The sequence below is a fragment of the Tachysurus fulvidraco genome, chromosome 13, assembly GCF_022655615.1.
Source record: "Tachysurus fulvidraco isolate hzauxx_2018 chromosome 13, HZAU_PFXX_2.0, whole genome shotgun sequence".
NCBI classification, from domain to species: Eukaryota; Metazoa; Chordata; class Actinopteri; order Siluriformes; family Bagridae; genus Tachysurus; species Tachysurus fulvidraco.
Window position 1 is genome coordinate 23,365,612 of NC_062530.1, and position 12,854 is coordinate 23,378,465.

Below are 12,854 nucleotides of genomic sequence, written 5' to 3' on the forward strand. Positions count from 1 at the left end.
TAAACGTGCATGTAGCTTGTGGCAAATGTATGCTGGACTGCAAAACCTACAGTATATACCGCTTCTTTTTTTTTTTTTTCCTGTCTGAGCGTTTGCTTGTTTTTCTGCAGGCTGGAGTTTGTCCTAAGTAATTTCAGAGATCGCTCATATCAGCCTGCTATTGTCTGCCGTGCTGCTAGCTGATTGGTCATAAAAAAAATCTCATTACAGGGATTCTTTTGTGCCATTGTGTGGTTTAGTGAGAAGGGTAAAAATAAATGAGGTTTACAGTTCTTTTACAGGGTCTCAGAAATGAACTGCTCTTGTATAACTAAGGGTTGCCAAATATTATGTATTCACACCAGAGCCTGATATTATGCATATTCATATTTCATTTAGTAAGTAAATAAGTAAGTTATATATTTGAATTCAGCTTACGATGAATAAAGCACATAATAAAATTACAAGACATACTAAAATTAGATTATCTAACTATGAGTAGAAAGAACAAAAGGAGATAAATAGTTTGACAATAAACGCCAGGTTAAGAGGCTGGTAAAGCCAGTGAATAAAAGTATGTGTTGAGCCTAGACTTAAAAACATTTCTGATGTCTGGAAGGAAGTTGATTCCACAGGTGAGGAGCAGCTGCTGCAAACACTAAGGTGAGATCTAGGGATGTGTAGGAGTGCCCCAGTGGCCTAATGGATAAGGCACTGGCCTCCTAAGCCAGGGATTGTGGGTTCGAATCCCATCTGGGGTGTGCTTAAGCAGCGCGGTGCAGCAAAAACTACCACTTTTGCTCTAGGCTTTGGCTGAATGGTTAAGGCACTGGCTTCCTAAGCCCAGGATTGTGGGTTCAAGTCCCATCGGGGATGTGCTTAAGCAGAGTGGTGAAGCGGTTGTAATGTTCAGAATTGTAGGCATGTGGTAGCCTAGTAATTCTAGTGTTGGGCTGCCGTTTGGAAGGTTGTGAGTTTGATCCCAATAGAAGTAATAAAAAGTAAAATAATATTTAATAAATAAATACAATTTAATACTACTATTTAATGCATTTGTAGGAGGTGATGGCTTAGTGGTTAGCACGTTTGCCTCACACCTCCAGGGTTGGGGGTTCGATTCCCACCTCCGCCTTGTGTGTGTGGAGTTTGCCTGTTCTCCCCGTGCCTCGGGGGTTTCCTCCGGGTACGCCGATTTCCTCCCCCGGTCCAAAGACATGCATGGTAGGTTGATTGGCATCTCTGGAAAAATTGTCCGTAGTGTGTGAGTGAATGAGAGTGTGTGTGTGTGTGCCCTGTGATGGGTTGGCACTCCGTCCATCCTGCCTTGATGCCCGATGACGAATGAGATAGGCACAGGCTCCCTGTGACCCGAGGTAGTTCGGATAAGCGTTAGAAAATGAATGAATGTATGAACTTTTTCCAGCATACTGTATACTTTACGCTCTCTCCTTCAGACAACATTTCAGAGAAGATTTGAGTCAACTAGTAATGATGCTCGCTGTTCCATAGACTCTAGGTGAGCTCGGTGCGTCAGTCGTCACACGTTTCCTTGGTCTTTCGCTCTCTGTGTTTTTCTGCCCCAAACCCTGAGCATGCCCAGTTTAGAAGTGTACTGTATGTATTAACCTTGTTCTGGATGAGGGACGGGGACACAAGCACTGGTGTGGAAATGATGTCCCTCCCCATTTAATGCAAGAAATGTGTGAGTCAGCAAGACCTGGGCCAATCAATCTGTTTACTGTGGCAGAGAGGAGCAGAGTTGAGAAGGAAGGAGAAATGATTGATTCATACTGGGGGGAAATTTGTGTTTTCTTCAGACTGCCGGAGTGTGTACGATATGTGTGTGTGTGTGTGTGTGTGTGTGTGTGTGTAGTGTCTTCTGGATATCTACTGAATGTGAAAATGTTTCTGTTCTCTGGTATGCCACGGAAGTCACAATGTGTATTTGCAAAGGCTGTTTCGAGCACATCAAGGGACGCCAAGATCCAGCCCGTGTTAGCTTATGAATATATTCGACCGGTGCCGTTCGCAGGCAGAAGAAATAATCTGTAGACTTCAAATCCCTTTTTTCAAGAGCAAAATGAATACTTTTAGTTCATTTGCTGTTTAGTTTGCTTTGAAGTCAAATTGCTCATAATTAAAAAAAACAGTAATAATGTTTCCTGTGTGATGTGGCGTAGGACTGAAAACATCACCATTGCTCTATCGACTTAAATGGGCAGAAATCCTACTGTGGAAATAAAAGATAAAGACAAACCGTAGGCATAGACAAATTAGTGTGAGGATGAGAAACACTGAATTAGTGATAAATAAATCTATAAACAAATCATTGATCGACAAATCGATTACTAGTTTTGTGAACTCACTACTTTTGTTAACATGTTCAGCTTTAGTCTACATATCCTGAGCTCTGTTCTCTTCCTCTGCTTGTGCCACATCTTGCATTGTGTTGCAGAATTTAGTCTGTTTAAATCGAACCGAAACCCTTGAAAGTTCCTGCCTCACACCCAGTGCTCCTGGGACATGCTTCGAATCCAACCACGACCTCGACGGGCAGCATACTTTTTTTTGCATCCATTCTCTTTTTCTTTCTCCTCATTTCTCTTTCTTTGGTTTTGCCTGTGAAGGAAACATGAAACAATGGGTGAGATAATCAAATAGACTTGAGATGAATAACCATCCAAGCTGGGCATCGTTGAGTTTATTACGTCTGCTTATGACATGGCCTCTTTCACAATTTCTGTGTCTAAGGCATTTACACACACACACACACACACACACACACACACACACACACACACACACACACACACACACACACACACACAAATAAACAAACAAACAAACAAACAAATAAATAAATAAATAAATAAATAAATAAATAAATAAATAAATAAATAGGATTAGAGAAATAAATTAATCTAATTTTCCAAACTGTAACAAAAATTCCTCAGCTGTCTGGATCAATCTTGATTTCATCATTTTTCTCCACATTTGTGTAGTGCAACCCCCCCACCCCCCCACCCCCAATTTTTTTTTTTTTAAAATCCTTCCTTTAAAGTAATACATAACGCGTGGAATCAGTTTGTCTGGATCACAAACAGGAACAAAACAGAAACAAACCGCCGTCTTCTGCTTTCTTTCATTTTTAATGTGACATTTTTAGCCATGGTCTGAAATGTTTTAGGCTACAGGCTGTAGGTGAGTTGGAGTTTAGATGAAATCCAATGCATTTTTAATGAAACCAGTTTTTTTCTGTGCTTTAAATGTGTGTTTTTTTCTGGGTCGGAACAGCTTCAGAGATCGGTCTTGTACCGTATTTTCCGCACCATAAGGCGCACCGGATTATAAGGCGCAGTCTCAATTACGGGGTCTATTACTTAACCCATACATACTGTAAGGCGCACGCTAAAACATACGCTCTACAAAAAAAGGTACCGGAAGCAAAACAGTGAGTTTAGTTGAATTTTATTCTACTATTTAACAATATGCACACATTATTTTTTAATCAATCTTCTCCCACAAATCCATCAAAGTCCTCACCTACCGGAGATGTGGAGGAGGTAAGCGTACGTACTGTACGTATTGCGTAATGTCCTCTGATTGGTTTATCGCTGCCAGCGTGCGTAGTGTACGTATTACGTCCCTGTGTCAGCGGGAAATGGTCCGACAGTCAATCAAGCGGATTGCTTACCAAAGTAACACAACAACATTTTTACAGATTTTGGAACTCAGTGCACATATAAAGCGCACCGTATTATTAGGCACATGGCCGATTTTTGAGAACATTTAAGGCTCTTAGGTTCGCCTTATAGTGCGGAAAATACTGGAATCCTGTAAGACCTTGTGTGTCTAAAGCCCTATTCGGACGGGATTAGTTTTACGTGGGGACGTGGAGTAATGCAATTTTACCTCAGGACGTCTGTAATATTAATTGGCCAATCCGCACGGGACAAGACATCTCAGTAAAACTAGCAGAAGTGGGAGGGGTAACTCGCTTTATGCACCACGGTAACCTCCTTGTCGTCATGTGCGTATGACGTTGCTTCCTGTTTCAAGCGCCTCCATGCTTGTAAAACGTGCCAAAAACATTTAAACAGGAAATGACGGAATTTTAGAGTACATATTTACAGCGGGTCTATTCGGACGGGATTAGTGTTACCTGAGGTAATTTTCAGTCGCCGTAATCTTTACTGACATTGTCCGTAATTATTACCGAGATGGCACATTCGGACGGAACTAAAATCACAGAGAAGCTCTGGTAATAATTACTTTACTCCCACGTCCCCACGTAAAACTAATCCCGTCCGAATAGTGCTTTAGACATAGAGGAAAGATCTCACATCTCTCAGCCATCCAACTTATAGAACTTAAAATTATTGGCACCTTTCGTGAAAATACATCACTGCCAAGACACAACTTGGAATAATTCAATAATTTATTCTCATTAGAAGTTTTTACATCCGTAAATATGATGTTTAATGAATTGCTCTTGGGGTTTTTTCTTAATTGTATGCCTTTAACCTTGTCCTTGTTCATACCCTGTATCACTGAAGTATAGATATAAGGTGATTTGCATTTAAAATCACTTCGACTGTCATGGATGGCTTGGACTATTTCCTGCCTGTACACCAGGGGGCGTTCCAGCAGGGGTTTGTTTATGTAATGTGTTATGTTTTGTTGTTTTTATTTTGTACTCAGGTGTTTTTGCCACATCTATCTTTATCCCCTTTCCTCCTCTGCACACCTACCTGTGCCTAATGTTTCTCTAATTGCTTCCCCATTTATACCAGTTGTCTTATGCATATTATTTGCTGAGTCTTTCTAATCGTGTGCCTCTATTGTTCCCGTTATCCTTTTCGAAGTTTTATCTAATCTAATCTAATCTAATCTAATCTAATCTAATCTAAGAAACAGAATATTGTTTTAGTTCCAGCTGTAAATCAATCCACAGGTTTATGTTAATGCACTTATACACCCTAATACTTTATCATTAGTTTAACTATAGTGACTCTATACCTTTATCCGAACTTTTAATCTTTGTCAAGAGATTTATTTAGCATTTGTGGAATCAGTTCTAAAGTTCTGATTATTAGAATTTAAGTGTTAAGCTTTAAGATTTGTTACATGCTAAAGTGTTCAGAACAGAGGAATTAACGGTTTGTAGTTTCTCAGTATTATTAACTTCAATAGAGAGAGAAAGAAAAGACTAGTAAAGGAATAACTGTTTATCATTGCTATAGCGTAAGCCATATGAATTTCTGGACGTTCCACAACATTAAACTTCACTCTAAATGGAGTGTGTAGATTTGGAGGACTTGCTGCCTGGGTAAGAGCAACTCATGCCCTCGTGTGTGTTTAACACACTTTATTGTCCAACCCCTGATTTTACAGTTTTTTCTATATTTATCTTTCTTTTTTTTTTTTTTACACTTTGTACTTAAACACAATAAATATATAGCCTAGTGGTTAAACTACTGATCAGAAGGCTGTGAGTTTGAATCTCAGATCCATTAAAGGTAGGGTTTCCGATATTTGAGAAATGCTTCTTAAAACTGTGTTGGGCCACCAAACAAAACAAAAATCAAAACAAACGTGTAGCCAATGAGCAGAAAGGGGCGGGTCTTTTCAATATGGGCGAAGAGAGTGTTCAGTTTCCCGAGTCAGTAACTCCTGAGCTAAACGCTGTTACTACACTAAACGCGGTTGTAGCTGCCTCTCTACATTACGACGATAGAAAAGAGGTGTTATTTGTGTAGTAACAGCGTTTAGCTCAGGAGTTATTGACTCTGGAAACTCCAACCTGTGAATATGTGGCCAACTTCCTGCTCCTTCAGTTCTCTCCAGTGCTGGAAAGCTGATCCTATATTAACACGTCCTACTTCTTGCCTTATCGTAAGTCTTTCTTCACTTTCTTTTTTTGTTTTTATCCTCCATGTCAATGTTAAAACCGCTTTCTGCTAATGTCACACATGCGCACTGAACACTCTCTCCGCCGCATATTGACAAGCCCCGCCCCTTTCTGCTCATTGGCTACACGTTTGTTCTGAAGCATTTCTCAAAAATCTGAGATCCTGCCATTAAGCTACCACTGCTGGGCCCCTGAGCAAGGCCCTTAACACTCAGTTGTATAAATTTAAATAAAATGTCGCAATGGATAACGGTGTCTGCCGAATGCCAGAAATATATATATATAAATTTCAACTCTCAAATATATATATTTAATATATATTTAATAAATATATTTATAAATATATATAATTTTTCAACTCTCAAATTTGCGACTTAAGTCTGACTCGAGTCAAGTCGAGTCCCCCATCTCTGAATCATTTAACTCAAGTCCGGGTCAAGTCTCGAGTCATGAATGTCAAGTCAAAGGCAAGTCGAGTCTTTTTTTTAATATTTTTCAAGTCTCAAATTTGCGACTTAAGTCTGACTCGAGTCAAGTCGAGTCCCCCATCTCTGAATCATTTAACTCAAGTCCGAGTCAAGTCTCAAGTCATGAATGTCAAGTCAAAGTCAAGTCAAGTCTTATGACTCGAGTCCCCCATCTCTGTTAAATAGTGTGCAAATTAATGGCAGTAATAAATACTGTAGAAAGTAAGGTGTTAGAAACAAACGGAGAGATGTATTTCTGCTGAAAACTTTCCACTGAATACATGTGCTGAACCGATAATAATTTGTGCTAAAGAAAGAGCAGAATTTTACTTTCTAAGTAGAAGCGATACTTCCTTCTCAGACCTCCTTCTTTCTCCATGACTCGCTGTTCATTTCCATTTTGCAACGACACAGACGCCGAGTCACCGTGTTCCTTCCCAGCCATCTATCGGCTGCCTGGGATACCATACAAACTCTTTGAAGCCGTACTTCTGTGTTTCCCTTTCGCTGTTTCTTCCCATCATCTGTTTCTTCGCTTCCTTACCAACCACATGAACAGCAAACAAACTTTCTCTGAACTCCGCCAGAGTCCTGTTCTGAGTCTTTGTAAGCAGGAAAGAAAAAATGTATCAATCTGAATATTTTAGCATCCTCAAGACACAAACGTCCCTGGTCTCTCTTGTGCCTCGTCTGTCCTCCTGATGATCATCAGCTCGCTTCATTTGTGATGTAAACGCAGCGTGCGCAAACCTATAATTAGATTCAGGATGTGCCACTGTTAACCAGTGTAAATAATGAAATGAGCTAAATAAATAAATATATCATCAAGCAGGCATGTGGAATGTGATGGAAAGACTTCGCGTGACGTTCTCGTGTCGCTAATGATGGCGTGATAAGGCTGAGCTGGCCTTGAGTGGGAAAATGATCTTATCGAATGTTTCTCAAGGCGGATGCCAAATCTACACACACACATGCACACACACACACATGCACACATGCACACACATGCACACTAGGGCTCAGTGCATGATAATGAACTGCAATTTAGCAGCCAGTAATGACAGCCTGAGAGAGCGCTCCCTGTATTTGTGTGATTAGCGAGAATGCTAATTTAGTCTCTAACAGTCTGGATGACCCTTATTTTTTCTCGGAAGCACCTCCGGCTTTTTTATATCCTTCTTCCAAACGGTGACAGGTACACTAAGTAGGTACAACTAGAGATTTATTTCAATTAATGGCATGGAGAGAGTGAGAAACATCAGGTCGTCATTTGTTATTGTGTTGTTTATTTTCCAGAAATTCCAAAAAACTCCAGAAAATTTCGACTAACTTCAGAATAAACGAATGAACAAATGAGTTTGTTTAATAAAGCAGCTTCATAGGGATTTGCTTGTAGTGGTGTCAGAGGTTATGAGATCAAGCTCAAACTCCCTGAGACAGCACGAGGAAGAGATGTTGAGAAGAACAGGTCTATAATATCCAGCTGAAATCATCCTCTAACTCAAGGCTGTTTATTTGGGACATGCAAATTTTAGGGTATCCCATGCACAGCGGCAGAAAGTGAGTCATGAAAGGTAAAACGCTCAGGATCAGAACGAATCAGTTAGATCTGGAGGGTAAGAGGAGCCTCAGCAGTGGAACTGGATCAGGATCTGGCATCACATCAGCCAACAGCGGTTCACATGAAGCTCGACACGGAGGGAGAACAGAATATTACATACCATCTGCTCATCCTGAAGTGGTTTAAAAGAGTGTACCTTGTGATCAGAGTGCAAGCAGGGACTCCAGCAGGTCTGGTTATGATCATTTTTTTGATAGTTGGATGCCCAGGTTGCAGCCCTCTCTCCTATAATACTGTACACGTCATATTATAGTGACCCAAATAAACTTTTCAATTCAGGTAGAAGCTCTTTTTAAGAGTTTCATTAAGAAGACCAAGAGAAAAATCATCTGATATCATTAGAGCACGTAATCTTTGACCTCCAGGACTGTAATACACTTGACATTTGACAGCATTAGGAATTGGTGATAGATTCCATGGAAATTAAGTCAAGGTCTGTCCAAGTTGTATACCGCTTATCCTACACAGGTTAGCAGAGAGCATGGAGTTCATCTCAGGGGACTCAGGGCGAAAGGTAGGGGACACCCTGGACAGGGTGCAAACCTATTAGAGGACACAATCTCACACTACAGATGTTTACATTTCACATTCACCCTTATCCATAGTGACTTAACAGCAGCTCGGTGGTCTTTAAACTCACAACCTTCCAATTGGGAGTCCAGAACATACACTCCACATACACACAGACACAGGGCAGAGACGGGAATCAAACACCCAACGGCATAGGGGTGAGACCAACGTACTAACAACTCTTCCGGCTTTAACATCAACTAAATTAATTCTGCAGCATACTTTTTTTTGCATTCATTCATTCATTTTCTACCACTTATCTGAACTACGGGAATCGAACCCTCAACCCTGGAGATGTGAGGCGAACGTGCTAACCACTTAGCCACCGTGCTAAGCGTATATTTAAGCAGGCCAGGCTTTCCATGAAATCTCCAAGCAGTCGTCTGGGCCAGAGACAGATTAAAAAGCTAAAAGCCTGCGTCTGTTTGCTAATCAATCGCATAACTTTATGAGAAAGAAATGCAGAGACAAAGAGAAGCCTGGAGGACAGTCGGTGTTGCTGAGTAGCAGTCAGTCCGAGTTCGAGCTCAGCCGAGGATTATAATTGAGACAGCCGATAAGGAAACGATACGGTGGCTAGTGATCAAAGAGATTAAAACAAAACACTGCAGCGAGAGCCAGGGAAGAGAGGAATTAATTATAATTCCATCTCTCCCCATTCCAGAGATGGTGAGAGCTCACAGACAAACCGCTGAGGACTTAAAAGCCCGCTTTATATAAAGTGAATCCATGTGTGACTTGATGAACTATGAGAAAAGTGATTCAGATCATTAGCCACTGTTTTTAGTAGATCATTGTGCTTTTGTGCACTGTGGAGCTGTGAAATAAGTCCATTTCTAATGAAATCTTTTCTTTCTTTCAGGCTATTAACCCTTTCAACATGATAATGCCTAAATCAGTTTCATTTTGCATTCATACCTCTATTCCAACTGAATCTTTATTGCTTATAAAATGAAAAATTAGACAGATAATTAGATAGCCAACTTGCATTCAGTGCTCAGAGCAGGGGTGGTTCTAGGCCTTTTTTAGTGTGGCTTCAGCCCCCTGTGTGTGATCTCAGCCACCCTAAAACTATAAGTATAATTTTTACTTTCATAAATAAACAATAAAAATTACGGTAAAATGCAGGACATGATGTCGATGGGAAAGAAAGTTATTTATCAGTTTGATCCAAGAGTGATTTTTTTCCTTTGCTTTTACACGCGTGTGTTGTAGTCTTTCAAAAGTGCGTCATCAGCTGTCTGCTTTATTTGAACAGAAAAGCACAGGTACGCGCAGCGTGCACGCGCAGTCAGAGCTGGAGGCGTTTATCTATAACGTTAATCGGCGGAAAGACGCAAAGACGGCAACCAAAAGCAGTGAACTGTCACTATTCTTATTACCAGAGTTGTAGCACAAACAAAATATTAATGCAATATCAATACTAAATAAAAATAACATTTATTGATTTGGTCTTTGTCTTGTGAATATTTTTTTTTATTAATGACTGCATTCATTGGACACACTGTTTGTAGAGAATGCACACATACATGAACTGATTTGATTCAAGACTGGCATCATTACATCATGCATAAAATTTTGGTGTCCACTTTTGCCATTTTAAATAATACCATAACTTTTGGCTTACTATGTAGTCATATAATATATCATATAAAACTCTTCTTGTTTTAAATTCTCACTGAGGGCTAAAACCCCGTAAAGATGAAACCCTAGAACCGCCCCTGACTCAGAGTATGAATCCAGTGTTTCAACGAATGGAGCAAAGCAAACAAAAGATAAACTCACTCTCTTTCGCTAATTTGCTAATTACCGCCGTTTCATTATTTAGTTATTTATTTTTCCGGTCAGCATTAACCCGTCGAATGTGCTCAGAGCTGACAGAGCAGTTTGCATACAGCCTAAATGTGTTCACATGATGATGACACCTCTACAGCAATTCATCAACATCTCGGCTAATTCACCAAGGACAGCAAAACATGGAGCGCAACATCTGCGGAGCAACAGAGAGTGTTAGTAACACAACCTTGTGAAAGCTTTTAGTTGCGTAGAAACGCAGGGAAAACGGCTGCAAACTGTTAGCGCAAAACCCTGGAGAGGTGGGTGTGTATTAAAACAACAGTGATTTGTTGAAATCTTTAGGCAAATAGCCTGGAACAATAAAATAAAAGCTTGCACCAAGTAACAGTTTCAAATAAGGTTTTAGTTTTGACTGTAAGTCAGATAATGTCCATACTGTACTTCACCTGGACATTCTAAGGACACTTTAACTCTGGACTTGTACAGCACAGTGCCATTTTGTACACTATTTACACACCATACTGCATCCGGACACTTTATCCTTAAATCTTTAAAAACCATACACATTTATGTATATGTATATTTATATATATATATATGTATATACATATTTCTTCATCTATATTTTCAAATTTTTATATAGTTTTTTTTATATAGTTTACTTATTATTTTTTATTATTTTATTCTTATTTAATTTTTTTTGCTTTTTTTATACTTTTTTTTTTTAAATATTTTTTATTCTTATACCGGACAGTTGCATAAAGCATTTCACTGCATATCGTACCCTGTATGTATGTATGTGTATGTGACAAATAAAATTTGATTTGATTTGATTTACTTTTAGTGGGTGCTACAGTACGTCCTCCATAACGGGGCATATAATTCATCCTAGAAAGCTTCATGTGTCACGGTGAAATAAATAAATAAACATAAAGCCATATACACATGTAGCAGGGTTGCAAGTAAGCATTTTAAATCGTTCATATTAATGCATTTGTTTCTGTAAGATTTTCTTTTCCACTTACCCACAGCTAAATTGTCCTACTTATGCTAGCTAGTCAATATCACAGACTATATACCTGCAGATGTAGAGCTCTAATTCTAAAATGTTTTCACTATAAAATATAGGACAGATTTTACATCCTGACTTTCTAATCATGCAAGTGGTCAAACTTTGCAGCACCTCACTATTAATATCCTTAAACATACCACATTTATTTATATATTCTCTTACTGTTACAGAATTCTCCTGTAAAACAGTAGGAATTGCAATATATTCATTCATTCATTCATTTTCTACCGCTTATCCGAACTTCTCGGGTCACGGGGATCTCGGGCGTCATCGGGCATCAAGGCAGGATACACACTAGACGGAGCGCCAACCCATCGCAGGGCACACACATTCTCATTCACTCACACACACTACGGACAATTTTCCAGAGATGCCAATCAACCTACCATGCATATCTTTGGACCGGGGGAGGAAACCGGAGTACCCGGAGGAAACCCCCGAGGCACGGGGACAACATGCAAACTCCACACACACAAGGTGGAGGCGGGAATCGAACCCCCAACCCTGGAGGTGTGAGGCGAACGTGCTAACCACTAAGCCACCGTGTCCCCCTGACTTGCAATATATTAGACCATTAAATGTAAGGCAGTAATTTTGGGAGTGATTTTCGTTAATGTCCAATTATCTAGAATGGTGATAAAATTGTTCTCATTTTCTTCAGTGATGAGACATTTAAACACAGTTCCAATGTAATCTTAATGTCTCTAAAAGCCTAATAATATTCTATCGAAATCAGCTCATTTTCGCCAGAAATTACTTCCTCTATTTATGGACTATGAAGCAGTGATATAAAGAATAAAGACAGAAATAACCAGTACAGCTATCTGACCCATTAAAAATTTCCTCTACTGAAATCTGAAAAGGAGAAGTCATCATTAGCGTTCCAGCGATTTTGAGTATGAGCGTGTATGATTTAAATGAAGCACACTAGGCTCAGTTCATTTCATTTGTTAATGACATTTATCCACAGAGAACAGTTTTAGCTGCTTCTCTTTCAGCATTTTCACAAAAATACAAGCAAGGCTGTTGTTTATTATTGGCAAGAAGTACATATTTGCGATGCCGTAGAAACTATAAGGCCTGCACTGGGCGATTAGCCAGGTCGAGGAATCGTGTTTCAATGTGCAGTTTGAGAATCCAGATGTTTTTAGCCGTGAGGTCGAGATGGGCGGTGGGAGGGGGAGGATTTATCAAGCGTTTGCTCCCAGATGTGAAACAATTTTGCACAGCTCACTGTGTTTTCTGCTTGGTACAGTGAGGCCTTCTCTGCCTCAGCGGTGGAGTCAAGATGATGTCAGCTCTCCCTCAAATACTCCCTCAAAAAACTCACGCTCGATCTCTCTTACCACTGTGAGCCAACTGCTCCCGTTGTAGGTACACTCTGCATTTGTTTTATTGTGGACCATCCGAGAATCCTCATGAACTACAGTATGGGGC

At 39.9% G+C, this 12,854-nt stretch overlaps 1 protein-coding gene and 1 non-coding gene across 2 annotated transcripts in view; both read left to right on the forward strand.

The window, feature by feature from the left end:
* The window catches only part of clmpb (CXADR like membrane protein b), an 87,965-nt gene that overhangs the window by 17,910 nt on the left and 57,201 nt on the right, over positions 1 to 12,854 (forward strand). The window lies entirely within an intron of this gene.
* Positions 668 to 740, forward strand: trnar-ccu. Its single transcript has one exon. It is a non-coding gene; the product is annotated as a tRNA-Arg (tRNA).